Consider the following 15,319-nt stretch of genomic DNA (forward strand, 5'->3'; position numbering starts at 1 on the left):
TTACTTATTAACTGAATTTCCATTGAGGCTTAGCAATAGTAGATATATACAAATAGAAGTATTTATCACTTCAGAGTATTTCAGGGCAAGGAAAATATACAAAACTTGTTTTTTTTTGCAATATAATATAAGTCCTCAGAAATAAATTCTACCATAATAAGAACATCTAAACCATGAAAACATGTTACCAAAAATGTAGAGACACCATAGCCTGAATTTCTGCATTTTTCTTTCTTTATTAGTCCAAACTCCCTAGGTCATATGTGCAACCCCTTCACATATACACCAGGAGCTCCAGACATTTGCCATACAAAGAAAACAGCAGAGTGAGCAGAGAATCAGCAGAGCCACCAGACCAAAAACAAAGCATTTAGTTACAAGACTTTTCTATAAAAAGAACTTCAATGTCTCAATAGATCCCAAATTGTTAAAAAGATGTTTGCTTCTATTTCCGGAGGTTCAATTAAATTATACACTCTGAAACATAAGTGGGAAGCAATTCTGTTTTAGGGAAAAATGCCTATTGTAAACCAGGGTGAAAATTTTCACCAAAAAAGTCTGACTACCTAAATGATCTTCCCCACCTTTCCCTAATTCATAGAAATGGAGTATATCTAACTTTCCTCTCAAAGCAAGCTGAAAATATTTAAATGAAGAATTTTAAAATGGTCTTCATAAAATAATATTATTGTCTTTTCTAATATAAAGTCTACAGATGACACACACAATTATGTATAGCATAGAAAAACTCAACCTGTGACTGAAGACAGTTCGGTATGCTACTGGCTACAACATGGTCACAAATGGCAGATTGCTGTAGCCACCTAGCCATCATCAGTCAGACTCACTGGCTACATGTTCCCTTTTCAACATAGTACTAGTAGTTCTTTCTCTGTGAGTGATGACGCACGAGGACAATCACTTCCCTCTGACTTCCAAGTAAAAACACATGCACACAGATTTGTGCCATTTGATTCTGATAGTCAAAAGTGAACCTGCCATTTCTTCCCCAATGCCAAAGAAAAAATTACTTGGAAAAAAAAAGACTTTCTATGAATTACTCTATATTTCAGGTTTCTTTTCATGCAAAACATTTCACGTATACTGAATAACAATTAATCTTTGATTAAGGGTTTTAGTTAGAAGGTATCATACCAGCACAAAAATACCCACACTGGATTAGTAAAATTGTAAGACTACTTTTAAATTCATAAAAATGCAATTGCACTCAGTAACTACAGTTTTAGTTTTTTGGGTACCCCATGCTACACGGAATAAGGGAAATGAACATTGCTGGAGGGAGCCATTTTCCTAATTTGCTATATTTAAAAATTGTTGAGATGCCACATGTTGGGGGCTAAAATCCTTTAAAGTGCTGTTGAGAATATCAGTTAAAATTTTGACCAGTTCCTATCAGCCTCTATTCCATATTACCATGTCCACAGTGCAGGTTTGGTGTTCACACTACATCGACTTCCCTCCTTCCCTGCTGTCCCTATTAGCAACAGTGCACCAGCAGCGGTGGACACAAGGCTCCTACTGAGGCCCAGGTTGGCAGGTGGTCCGCACCTGGCAATCAAGGTCTAGGGCTTACTCAGCTCTGTGGTGGGAAGTTCAGGGCATCCTGTCTGGGTAATTTTCTGTTGTTTTTGTTTCTTCCTCTTCAGTTTTGATACTGTTGTATTTAACTTAGCTATTAAAAACAGGAAAGAAAGGGAAGGTAGATGCATGCTCAGTAAATTTGGGGGGACTAGCAAAGATGCTTACTGTCAATCACACCTGGGAGTAGGTTATCGGTTAGAATGGGTGTGGCCACTGCAAGTGGGTGACATTTGAGATATTTAATTCCCTAACCCGTGGTCGATAAACCGCAGCTCAAGAGCCACATGAGGCTCTTTGGCCCCTTGAGTGTGGCTCTTCTACAAAATACCAAGTGCGGGCGCGCACATACAGTGAGATTGAAACTTCATGGCCCATGCGCAGAAGTAAGTATTTTGTGGAAGAGCCACATTCAAGGGGCCAAAGAGCTGCATGTTGCTCGCGAGCCACGGTTTGCCGAGCTGCAGTTTGCCGACCACTGCCCTAAACAAAGGAATCCACTCTTTTGGTTCCTCTTATGCTCTTGGGATACACTCCCCTGCATTCGTCCAAGTGGCCCGCAACCATGTGGATCCCATACACAATGGACTAATGGACTATAATTAGCCTGATGCTGAACTGGACCCAGCACCAATATGAAAAGAAAACTCTGGACTCTGACTATGCTTCTAGCTTTACTGAAACACTTTTTCTAAAACTGGACTAGGAGGAATGGGACTTTGGAAACCCAGGAATGCAATTTCATGGAAATAAAGCTTTCTACCACATGTCATCCTCTCGTGGGGGTCTCTGGAAATGCCTATCCCAGTGGTACCCCAAGGACTCCACTCCCACTGGCAAACCAGCAAAGACCACACTTTTCTCAATAACAGTTTCACTTTTACAGACATGAACAACCCCACTGGATGTCAACATAGCTCTGCTCATATTTCTCTCCTGGTGCCAATTTGGAAACAGCACAGAGTATATAATCCTATATAATAACAGCCTAATATGCTAAGTGTCTGACCGTTCAACCGTTTAACCAGTCATTATGATGCGCACTGACCACCAGGGGGCAGATGCTCCAACTGGTAGGTTAGCTTGCTGCTCGAGTCTGCTGATCGGGACTGGGTGAGACGGGCTGGATATGCCCTGGAGCCCTCCCGTGTTCCCACCCCAGCCCCAATTGTGCACTGGTGGGGCCCCTCAGCCTGGCCCACAATCTGGGGTACTTCAGGGGGTGTCAGAGAGCTGGTTTTGGCCCAAACCCCATAGACCAGGCCAAGGGACCCCACCAGTGCACGAATCCATGTACTGGACCTCTAGTAGTTTATAACAAGCATTGCATCTTCACCCTGCTTTCACACCCCTGAGGAGATGCTGGAGGGGAGATACGATCTGTATGTTTCACTGGACATATATACCTTTGCAAATATGGCTTATGCTTCTTCCCATTGAAGTCTGTTTCATGGTGTTCTTTTTTTTTTTTTTTTTTTTTCTATTTTAGAGGGGATGGTTTTTCTTTTTTTCGGTGTTTGTTTTTTTTAATTCAAGAAAAATGATTTTGAATATCACAATGTTACATGCAATAAACACCAATTATTCAAGAAAAATGATCTTACATATGATAGTATTACATGCAATAAACATTGATATTTCAAGAATAAAATGATTTTAAGTACAATAATATTACCAAAACTGTACTAACATGGTATGATATCACAAACGTTGTAGGAAATATTAAAAATCTACAAATAACAGGATTACTTCTATTATATTCTAGTATATTTTTCCCCTCTGACTCTATTTTTGTTCAGTTTATGTTGTTCATTATATTCTACAAATGAGTTAGATCATATGATATTTATCTTTCCCCAACTGGGTTATTTCACTTAGCATGATGCTTTTAAAGTCTATTTTGTCAGATATGAGTATTGCGACTCCAGGTTTTTTTTTTTCTTTTCCATTTACATGGAAAAATTTTTTTCTATCCCTTCACTTTCATCCTGTATGTGTCTTTTGTTTTGAGTTGTGTCTCTTGTAGACAGCATATACTTGGGTCTTGTTTTTGTATCCATTCAGCTACCCTACACCTTTTGATTAGAGCACTTAATCCATTTGCATTTAGGGTTATTATTGAGAGGTACTTATTTATAGCCATTTTAATTCTGTACGGCTAGGTTTCTCTCTATGTTTCTTTTTCTCAGCAATACCTTACAGCAATCCCTTTAGCATTTCTTCTAATGCTGGTTTGGTGGTGATGAACTCCTTTAGCCTTTTTTTTTTTGTCTGGGAAGCTCTTCATTTGACTATTTTGAATGATAGCCTTGCTGGATATAATAATCTTGATCTCAGATCCTTGCTTTCCATTACCTTGAGTACTTCATGCCATTCCCTTCTGGCCTGTAGAGTTTCTGATGAGAAATCAGGTGTCAGCCTTATGGGAAGTCCTTTGTAGGTAACAGTTTTCTTTTCTCTTGCTACCTTTAAGATTTTCTCATTGTCTTTAATTATGATGTGTCTGGGTATGGGTCTGTTTGGGTTCTTCTTGTTTGGGGTTTTCTGTGCCTTCTGAACTTGTGTGACATTTTCCTTTAACAGGTTAGGGAAGTTTTCTACCATCATTTCTTCAAACACCTTCTCTATTCCTTTCTCCCTCTCTACCTCTTCTGGCACACTTCCTATTTTAATATTGTTACATTTCACATTATCTCACAGCTCCCTTAAGCTGTCCTCCTGTTTTTTAATTGTTTTTTTTTTCTTTTTGGTTCTCTAATTGAGTGATATTTTCAACTCTGTCTTCTAATTCACTGATTTGATTCTTAGCTTCCCCTAATCTGCTGTGTATTCCTTCCAATGTGTTCTTTATTTGCATTATGTCATTCTTTATCTCAGACTGTTCTTTTTTCATAGTTACTATATCCTTTTTTATACTGTTGAGTATTTTTAACATCACTACTCTGAACTCTGTTTCAGATAAATTTTTTATCTCTGCTTCATTTATCTCTTCTTCTGGAGAATTTGCTAGTTCTTTCATTTGGGGGTTGTTCCTTTGTTTCCTCATTTTTATTGTCTGGGTTTGTGACTATTATCTAGGTAGATCCTCTATACTTCTCAATCTCTAGTGCAGAACAGTGTTAAAGGCTGTTTCTGACTAATTGGATCAGGCAAAGACTCAAATCCTCCAGAGACCGCCTGCTTACAGACTAATAGGATTCAACTTGAATTGCCCCCAGATAATCATCCTCAGGTATGATGAGAGTTTTTTTCAACAGGGTGGGGCAGTTTCTTCTGCCTGGAGGCTAATTGTTACTTTTAATCCCTTAAGTGGCCTCAGGGCAAGGTGTTTTCCATTAGGGTGTGTCAATTGTCTTACCCCCAGGCAAGGCAGATGTATATGTGAGAAAGATGTCCTCTGCTGTGTGAGGGAATGACTTAGCCCAGGAAACTTGGGGTGTCTGCCTTCTGAGCTCTGTCCCCCAAGTCCCCAGTCTTGAGTTCTGCTCTCACAGTTCCAGTTCACTTCACTGTCCCTCTGCCAAAGCACAAAGTGGGTGACTCCACAGGGAATTTTTATGCATTGGCCTTTTAAGAGGGTGCCTGAATTTTCAGCTGCCACTCCCTGGCAGACAGCATCCCACTGCTTTTCACAACTAGATGTTATGTGGGTATCCTCCTCAGTTTGGTGCTCTCTGCTGGGAATCCTAGTGTCAGGATTAGATCACAGAGTTCTTAGTGGCACCCCCCCACAGCTGAGATATCTCTCCAGGAGTTCAGTTGCCATCTGTGGGTGCTTGGCCTGCCCTTTCCTGCCTCTGCCCCTCCTACCAGTCTCTATGACATCTCCACCTTCGGTCCTTGGGTATCAGGGTTCTCTCCTGTGAATATTCCATTGATTATTCAGGAAGCCTTTCTGCATTTCAGTTGTAATTCCAGCTTATTCCTGGGAGCATGTCCATGCAGCATCCTCCTACTCTGCTGCCATTTTTTAATCTCCTTGTTTCATGGTGTTCTATTCATGCTTTTGCTTCTGTTTCAGGCTTGTTGAAATGCATTATGACTCTTCTAAAGCTTTTAAACAACTGAAATATAACCTGGTTATCATAGATACTGAAAAGTGCTTCAAATCTTTCTTGTTCTTGCACCTCAAACACTGCTTCATGGATCCTGCAAGCAAAAAGTGAGGTAGGCAGTTTACTTAAATCCATCATTTCTTACAAATCATCTTAATTTTTACCTCAAATTATCTCTTTTCCTCTTTTTGGTCACTGCTACAGAGATCTGACTGGCTATTATTCCAAGATTTCATTGTGTCCTCAGCATTATCCTCTAAAAGCAGGTCTGTTCCATTTTTAAAGTTCTAAGATGACCACCAGGCGTCTCCTGCATTCTTGGCCACTGCAGGAAGGCAGGCAAGCAAGGGAGAGGCCAGTGCAGCACCAAGGGCAGAGTTGGTGCTGGGCAGCCTTGCCACCACTCTCCCTGAGTCTGTTCCAGTTTTTAGTGACTCAGGCTATAGGGAATTTACCATTTCCCTCAAAGCCATTTTCCTAGAAAAGACTATCTAGCCCTCTAGGAAAATTTGTCAAGTGTCAATTGCTTTAATTTTCTTTTTTTAAAAAAATATATTTTATTGAGTTTTTACAGAGAGGAAGGGAGAGGGATAGAGAGCTAGAAACATCAATGAGAGAGAAACATTGATCAGCTGCCTCCTGCACATCCCCTGCTAGGGCTGTGCCCGCAACCAAGGTACATGCCCTTGACCGGAATCGAACCCGGGACCCTTCAGTCTGCAGGCCGACACTCTATCCACTGAGCCAAACCAGTCAGGGCTAATTTTCTAATTAATCTCATTTGATTTAGTTTATTTAATTGCTTGTTTTTAGTGTATTTAGAATCTTCATTGTTTTCTATGTGTATTTTTTTCTTTCCTTCCCTTCCCTTCCCTTTCCTTCCCTTCCTTTCCCTTCCCTTTCCTTTTCTTTCATTGAACCTTCCTCTCTTTAGTTTTTGCCAGGAAGAAAGCAAACAAATTTTTGCTTGTAGATATGTGAGCCGTGATCATTGAGTTCATTAACAAATTAACAATAACAACATGAATGGATCACTAACTATGTAAGGTGTTGAGCTGCATGCTTTGTATACATTTCCTCTTTTATTAAGCATCTACTATTTTACAGTTACCAGGAATGCAAAGTTAAATATGATCCTGCAGATGTTGTCAAAGACCTTATGAGACAAGCATTCATAACATACTGAGTGCATGTAGGATAAGGGTCCACTCCAGCAGTGGGGAGAAAGGCTCAAGGGCAGAGGTCAGGTGGAGTGGGGGATGATATCCTAGATGAGATAAACTCTAGCCCAAGACTTGAAGGAGATATAAACGGGTTGCAGTTAGAGAGGATGGTTGCTCAAGAAATTCTATAAAGTTCAGTGTTATTAAGTTGAAAAGCATGAGGATTGTTGGGAAATAAGGTAGGCCAAGATCAGATTGTGGAAAGTTCTATTGTGGTGGGAAACTTGGGTTTTGTAATGGGTCTTAAGCAGAGGATTGATGTGGTTGCTTTGTAGAAAACATACAGGAATAGTGGCAGAGATTGTAATTGTGGCACTTCTCCAAATGAGAGACAATGAGTATTGAGATTCCTGAGTCAGATTAGCACTTCTTGTTTGGAATATCTTTAAGGCCATCTGTCTCCCTTGATTCTAAATAATTATTAGATTCTTTACCAAGTATCTTCCTGAATATCTGAATGGATGTTCTAGGTACCTTGGTACTGAAAAGTGGGGAACACATGTTTACCACAGCCTGTGGGGTTATGTCATGATGGTTATTTAGACAAATATCTAATAATTTCTGAGGAAGACTAACTTTCTCTTAATAAAATATGGGGGGAGTGATGGAAAAGAGACAAGAATCACCAATGAGCATCCACTCTGTGCAAAGCCCAATGCTAGGGACATTAACATTTTATTGTATCAACAAGGTGGCAGCAGAGAGTCAACCTTCTGAGGGTTAAGCAGTCCTAATCAACACATAATCAGAAATAGCCCCTTGCAGAAATGAGTTTATCTAAATGTTTATGTTTTCCTCCCAGACCCAAAGTACTAGATTATAAAAAAGGGTTAATACACAATAGGCCAATAGATTTGATACGGATCCAATTTGGTTAAGGTGGTTATGGTGTATTCTCAGAATAGAAATGTCATTAAAGAAAGCTGTAATTTGATTAATGATATTGTAACAGGCTTGTCTGAAGTAATGCGCTAATAGAAAGGTATCGTCTGCCTGGAGTCTAGTGAAATTAGGATAGGGCCAAAGACCTTGACCAGCATTCATTCATTCAGAACATCCAAGGAAAGGAGTGATTGTATGCTAATGTCTACATTGCCATCATTGGATTTTTAAGTGTCTAAAAACACCTTAGAATTTTCTGCAGCTTGAATGAAATAGTCCTTCCAATTATTGAACACTTCTTTAAAAAAAGAATCTGAGCTCATCAAATATATCCTTTTTATTAATAGAGGCAGAATTATATAGTGGAAAATTTGGCCCTGACTTCAGACCCCACGATTGGTATCTTGGCTCTGACACTTAAAAGCTATGTGAATTAGTCTTCTATTGATACATAACAAATTACCCTAAACCTAGCAGTTCAGAACAATAAACATTTATTATCTCACTAAGTGGCCCAGTGCACGGACTTGTGCACATTGAAATTAATTAGAAGAAATATTTTAATATTTCTATTCACTCTTTCTCTATAATAGAAGTGTCAGCCAAATTCATGATCAACAATGACAGATCGAAACACGCGCATGTGATTGGCGCCAGTGAGAGCTTTATATGTATAGCATATGCGTGAGTCGACTTAGCCTTTTATAGATATAGAATAAACTTGTTTAATTAGATCTGCTTTCTGATTTAGCTAAACTTTTTCCAGCCCAGGGAAGCACCCCAACTTCTCTTTCAGGTAATTGTCAGCAACACAGCAGTAAATATCAACACGAAGCAGATTATTATTGTAGATCATGCAGGGAGAACAAAGGGTAAAATATTTAACTGCAGCAGTGTTTGACTATATTCTGCGCATTGAGAAAACCTGAGTCATTTTCAAGGTCCACCATTTCTTACTTCTTTTCAGTTGGGTCAAGTTTCTAAACTTTCTAAATCTCCATTTTCCAGCTAATGAAAAAAAAAAAAAATAGGATTCCACCGAGTCTCCTATCTACATACTCCAGGACTTTTGTGAGGATCAAATGAGGCACAGGAAAACACTTCACAGACATTTGGTTAAAGTGTGAAATATTTGCACCTGGCTATAAAGCAAGTCATGTTTCTGGGCTGAAGAAACTGCAAGTCATCGCTAGGGAGAGAAAGCTGGGCGTTGCTATGTGACATCATTACCTGGTGCCCTCAGCAACCATTTCCAGGCTGGGCTGGGATGTGGGCTGCATTTTGCGCCATGGGGTCTCAGCAGCATTGGCTGTGATTTAGTGGGGCATTGCTCCAGGGTGGTGGCAGGGCCTGTGTCCCACTTGGGGGAAGCCGAGTGTTGCTTTGTGGGTGCAAGGTCCATGGTGCCGTTTCTCTGTAAATGGCCAATGTGTGTCACGGCAGCTCCTGTGTTGAGTGTCTGCCCCCTGGTAATCAGTGTGCATCATAGCAACTGGTCAGATGGTTGGACACTTAGCATGTTAGCCTTTTATATATATAGACTAGAGGCCTGGTGCATGAAATTCGTGCACGGGGGTGTGTGTCCCTCAGCCCAGCCTGCACCCTCTCCAATCTGCAGCCCCCTGAGGGATATCCGACTGCCCGTTCAGGATCGGGCCTAAATGGGCAGTCGGACATCCCTTTTACAATCCAGGACTGCTGGCTCCCAACCACTCGCCTGACTGCCTGATTGCCCTAACCACTTCTGCCTGCCTGCCTGATCACCCCCTAACCAATCCCCTGCCAGCCTGATCAACACCTAACTGCTCCCCTGCTGGCCCGATTGCCCCTAACTGCCCTCCCCTGCAGGCCTTGGTCCCCCCCAACTGCCCTCCCCTGCAGGCCTTGGTCCCCCCCAACTGCCCTCCCCTACTGGCCTGGTCCCCCCCAACTGCCCTCCCCTGCAGTCCTGGCCCCTCCCAACTGCCCTCCCCTGCAGTCCTGGTCCCTCCCAACTGCCCTCCCCTGCTGGCCTGATTGCCCACAACTGCCCTCCCCTGATGGCCATCTTGTGGTGGCCATCTTGTGTCCACATGGGGGTGGCCATCTTGTGTGTGGGAGTGATGGTTGATATGCATATTACCTCTTTATTATATAGGACAGTTTCAGTAGGTTAGAGATTTAGAAGTGGCTTAGCTAGCTCAGGGTCTATCATGAGGATGCCTTCATCTGCAGGCTTGACTGGGGCAGGAGGACCCATTTCCATTTCCAGGATGGCTGACTTACCTGAGGGCATATGGTGCTAGCTGTTGGTCCTCCTATGTGGGCCTCTCTACAAGCTGCCTGAGAGCCCTTATGACATAATGACTGGCTTCCCCCAGAGCGAGCAATCCAAGAGAGATCCAGGAAGAAGGAGCAACATATTTTATCCCAGTGGAGGAAGCTTATGCTATCACTTACATTCTATTCATCAGACTTGAGTCTCTAAGTCTGATTCAAATCAAGGAAGGAGGAGGTTTGTACTCAACTTCTTGAAGAGAAGAGTTTCAATGAATTGTGCATACAATTTTATACCATTTCGCTGTGTAAACCTTGGGCAATTTATTTAAAATATCTGTGCTCCAGTTTCTTCTTCAGCAGCATAGAAAGATTAGTATCTGCCTTATAGATCTGTTATAATAATAAAATGAATTATTAAAAAGACTTTAAAACAGTGCAGGATATATGATGAGTGCTCAATAATTATTAGCAATTATTATGCTGATTACTAAGTCTATAGCAGACCTCTTGGCCTGTGATGGAACTAATATGGAGGCAAGAAGAATATATGCTGGCAGCAGTTCATGGCTCCCCTTAAGTTGATCATTCCTATAGACAATGGAGTTAACTCCACATCTCCCTGTTGGGCCTTGATGAACCTAGTCACTGTTCTTGCCTAGGCTGGGAATCCAGCACAGGCAGCATGTTTTCTTCTTTGTTATAAAAGTCCTTATTCATTTTTCACAAGGGGAAGTAGTTTGCAAAGGTGCCAGCCAGACTATGTGACTTCTCAGGTCCAATGGCATGGAGATGAGGAAGCCCAAAAGTGTCAAGGCTCCTGTTGAAATCAGAGGTTTAAATCTCAGCTGAGCCAGCAGGAGCCAGCAAAGAACCATTGAATAGATTATTTTAGCTTCTAAGGGTGGCTTCATAGAGCAAAGGCCTCTCCAGGGCTCTGTCCTGAAGTCACCTCAGAAAGCTATGTCTCTGATATCATAGGAAAGGGACCCAGGGCCAGAAATCATTCAAAATCACCCACCTCAGTTTCACCTCTGAGAATTGAATATCAGGGACAAATATTGCAGGAATGTTCACGAATCTGGATACCAAATAGATCTTGGAGATATTATATCAGGTTAAGTAAAATTTATAAATATTTATTAGGTACCCACTATTAGCAACTTTTAATAGTTCTTGAATTAGAAGAAACTTTCTGAGGAATGAATAGATGGGTAACCCATGTAGGATTGTAGATTAATTGCTATCTGCTGCAGTCAAAATTCACAGTTCTACTTAAAGAACATATGTCAGGAAGTTAAATAAGGAGTTTTGAATTTTTTACTTACAAATGTATTGAGTTTAAACTAGAAGCCAATATTACTACCCATTCCTCACAGTTATAGCCTTTATATTAGCAAAAAGAGAAAGACCAAAAGGAGAAAAGAAGAAATTTGATAGGGTGTCCAAATATCCAATTCCTGAAATCTAACCAAATTACGTTAACAGTTCAGTACTTTGCTTTTAAATGTATAAAGCAACATGCTGACTGGCTCCATGGAAGGCAAGACCACCAGGAAGCATAAGACCCCTCAGGCTAACATGGCCTATGGGCTGACCCTTCCTGGAAAGAAAGGCCTCTTCTATTCAAAGGCAGTATCCAGGGAGAAATAATTTATAAGTTTTATTTTATTTTATTTAGATTTTAATACAACAAGTGAAAATTACTGTTTCTGGTCAGGGGTTCATATTACTCTCAAATAAATGAAAAAAAGTAGATTCTGTGGTTTCTCAAGGTATTATACTTTCAGCTAATTTGATAGAAGACTCAGCTTCTGGATCAATATTTGCATATTTTATATACACTCAGTTACGTAGGGAGGTCTGAGGATATTTAGATATAGAATATTATAATCAAATTAGAGCACATAATTTTCTCTCGAAATTTACTTTTTAAAGTGGGTTTCAAACCATATAATTTCCCTTTGTGTTATTCCTATGAAAGAATGCCACACCAGGAGCCAGACAGAAAAACAAAGATGAGTCTTTTCCCTGCACAAAAGCCTACACAGGAAAAAATGGATGGCTCTCAGCACCATATACAGATGTGTAGCTGTAAACCACACACCCTTCTTTTCTTCTTGGAAAATGATCTTCAATTAGACTGGAACACTAGATGAACTGCTGCTAAGTAAAATGTTCATTGCTTTCTGCAACACTGAATGCTATTGAGTTTTATCAGCCACTCTGAATTCATTTTCCTCCAAGGGCCCCATTTGGCCTCTAAGTCTCTTTCACAACCCCTCCTCCCTTCTCAAAAATGTTTCCTATTCACTGTGAGGCTCTTATCCAAGGAAAATAGATGGCAGTGAAGGACCTGGGGGTGGGGATAGGGACACAGAGAGGAGCTGTTTTGGAGAAGGGAAGGAGAGATGAGGGCTGCTCCCACATAATGTGTGGACACCTATTAGAGGGTTGGTGTACTTACGGCACACATAAAATTAGGTCCAAACATTCACCCCAATTCACTGGAACATGTAAATTTACTTGAGGTTAGAGAAGAGAGGTTTTAGAAAAATTATTTCCCCCCTAAAAGTATGAAATGAAGTTGTACCATAGAAAAAAAGTGGTAGCACCCTGACTGGTTTGGCTCAGTGGATAGAGTGTCGGCCTGCGGACTGAAAGGTCCCAGGTTCGATTCCAGTCAAGGGCATGTACCTTGGTTGCGGGCACATCCCCAGTTGGGGGTGTGTAGGAGGCAGCTGATCAATGTTTCTCTCTCATCGATGTTTCTAACTCTCTATTCCTCTCCCTTCCTCTCTGTAAAAAATCAATAAAATATATTTTTTTAAAAAAGTGGTAGCTAATGAGGAGGACTGTTTTTGTAGTGTGAGAAGCTAAACAGCTGGAATAGAACTATTTCATATTTCAGATGCAGACTGTAATAACTGAATAACCTTCTTATTTGGACCCACAGCTTCATACAATGGAGGCATTCATCACATGAAGAGCCATAGCAGAATTTTGGGCTATTTTCTCCTTTTATTCATTCTCTGAACCCCATCCTACCCCTGCTTCCCTTCCCCCATTTCCTCTGTGTGGTTTGAATAGCTGAAATGTGCTCATAATGTATTTGTACTAGACACATTGTTACTTCTCTTTTACCAAAGGCACCTGGCAGGGTCAGCAGGCAACCTCAGCCCCACCCCCATCCCCATGGAGTCTGGTTTTACTCTTTAGTGACAAATGTTCAAATACATTTTTACAGTGATTTTAGCAAATATTAGAAACTAGAGGCCCAGTGTACAAAATTCTTTCACTGGGTGGGGGGCGGTCCCTCAGCTCAGCCTATGCCCTCTCACAGTCCGGGAGCCCTTGGAGGATGTTGGACTGATGGCTTAGACCCGCTCCCTGCAGACATCCTTAGCACTGCCGTAGAGGGGGGAGAGGCTCCTGCCAATGCCGTCAGGCTAGCCAGCTGTGAGCCCAGCATCTAACTGAGTCGCACTCCTCCTGTAGGAGCGCACTGACCACCAGGGGGCAGCTCCTGCATTGAGCATCTGCTCCCTGGTGGTCAGTGCATGTCATAGTGACAGGTCGTTCTGCGGTGTGGTCGATTTGCATATTCACCTTTTGTTATATAGGATAGTCCAACAAACTATTTGAACATATACTTTAAAGAGTAGAAGGAAAATAGAGCCTGTTCTATTTTGTTAAGTTTCATAATTTCCTTTCTTTCTATTTCTCCTCTCTTCTTGTCTCCTTTTCCCTTGAGTTCTTAACATTAAGATGTGAATTTGTTCTTCCCAGCTGAATCACTGGGAGATGGGTTTTTAATTGCTTTAAATCTAAGTCTGAATATAACCATAAACTTTGTGGTTATAAAACAAGCAACCACATATACTTGGTAAAGAAAAATTAGAACCCATTATATAGCAAAGCATAAGAATAATCAAATGCTTTGTATTTCTAGAAATAGAAACCTCCAGAGGACTATCAGCCTGTAAGTTGTTAGATTTGTGCTTCCAGCCTTGATAGACTAACAGGGACTGGATGTACTTTCCTATTTGAAACAGCTCAACTAAAAAAAAAAAATAAATAATAAAATAAACTAAAAGAACCTATACAAAATAATAGTTTTAAGACACTGAGCAATAGGAAGGTTAGGATGCAGCCTTATTTTAGTTAGAAGTTGTGGTTTGGGCCATATGTAATTTCTTACATGGTGTGGGTGTAGAATGTTGGACATGCCGATTGTGTAACCTGTGGTTACCCCCACTCTTATCTGGATCAGATCAAATAAGAGGCCTCCCTAAATACTACATTTTGTAAGAACTACACAAGAAAAAGGTTTGGTGAGGCCAAACCTCAATCTGCTTTATTTTCATCTGGATTGAGCCTTATGATAGAACTAGAGGCCCAGGGCATGAAATTCGTGCACTGGGAGTGGCGGCGGGGGGGGGGGTGGTCCCTCAGCCTGGCCTTTGCCCTCTCAGTCCGGGAGCCCCACAATTGATCACCCCAAAGAGGTAGGCCTTGCCCACCCGGCCGGGACTCCACAATGGATCGCCCCCCCACAGAGGGAGGCCCAGGCTACCCACTGCAGTGCCGCTAGCGGGTAACCTGGGCCTCCCTCTTTGGGGCGATTGATCATGGGGCTCTGCCATTGATTGTGCCCCGCAGAGGGAGGCCCTGCCCACCCACCATAGCCCACTGGTCGGTGGCCTGGGCCTCCCTCTTTGGGGCGATCGTGGAGCCCCCCTATTGATCAATCGCCTCACCAGCTAGTGGCCTGGGCCTTCCTCTGCAGGGTGATCATGGGGCGATGGCCAGGCCCCGACCAATCGCATCACACCCGTGTTGGCTGGCCTGGAGCCAGTGGGTGTCAGCCAGTGGGTATCATAGCATGGTTGTCCAGAAGGTTATCTGGATGGTCGTTCTGCTGTTTGGTCATTTGGTTGATTTGCATTTATGCTTTTATTATTATATATCTTAGTTTAATGAAGATGAGTGCTAGATCTATCCTTGAACATGAACATGAGCTGATCATATTTGCAGCCCTGGTAAGACACAGGAGCCATAGAAAGTCAGGGAGCTGCTGCCCACTCTCCATTATAGCATGGCTGGCCATGGCCTTTTCGGGGGCAGCTCCTGGGTCAGGATGCTTACAGGGCAAGCATCTGTCTGCAGCCTGTGGCTTCCTTTCTTTTTCTTTTTCTGTTTTTTTAAATCCTGACCCAAGGATATTTTTCCATTGATTTTGAGACAGAGAGGGAAAGACAGACAGAAACATCCATGTGAGAGAAACACATCAATTGGTTGCCT

The 15,319-nt window shown here is 41.8% G+C and overlaps 1 pseudogene; it reads right to left on the minus strand.

Moving 5' to 3' along the window:
* Window positions 1–2,358: 2,358 nt before the first annotated feature.
* LOC132226677 (calcipressin-3-like) lies at window positions 2,359–10,034 on the minus strand (annotated as a pseudogene).
* Between the last annotated feature and the right edge of the window lie 5,285 nt (window positions 10,035–15,319).

Source organism: Myotis daubentonii, chromosome 2 (assembly GCF_963259705.1).
Source record: "Myotis daubentonii chromosome 2, mMyoDau2.1, whole genome shotgun sequence".
In the NCBI taxonomy this organism is placed as follows: domain Eukaryota; kingdom Metazoa; phylum Chordata; class Mammalia; order Chiroptera; family Vespertilionidae; genus Myotis; species Myotis daubentonii.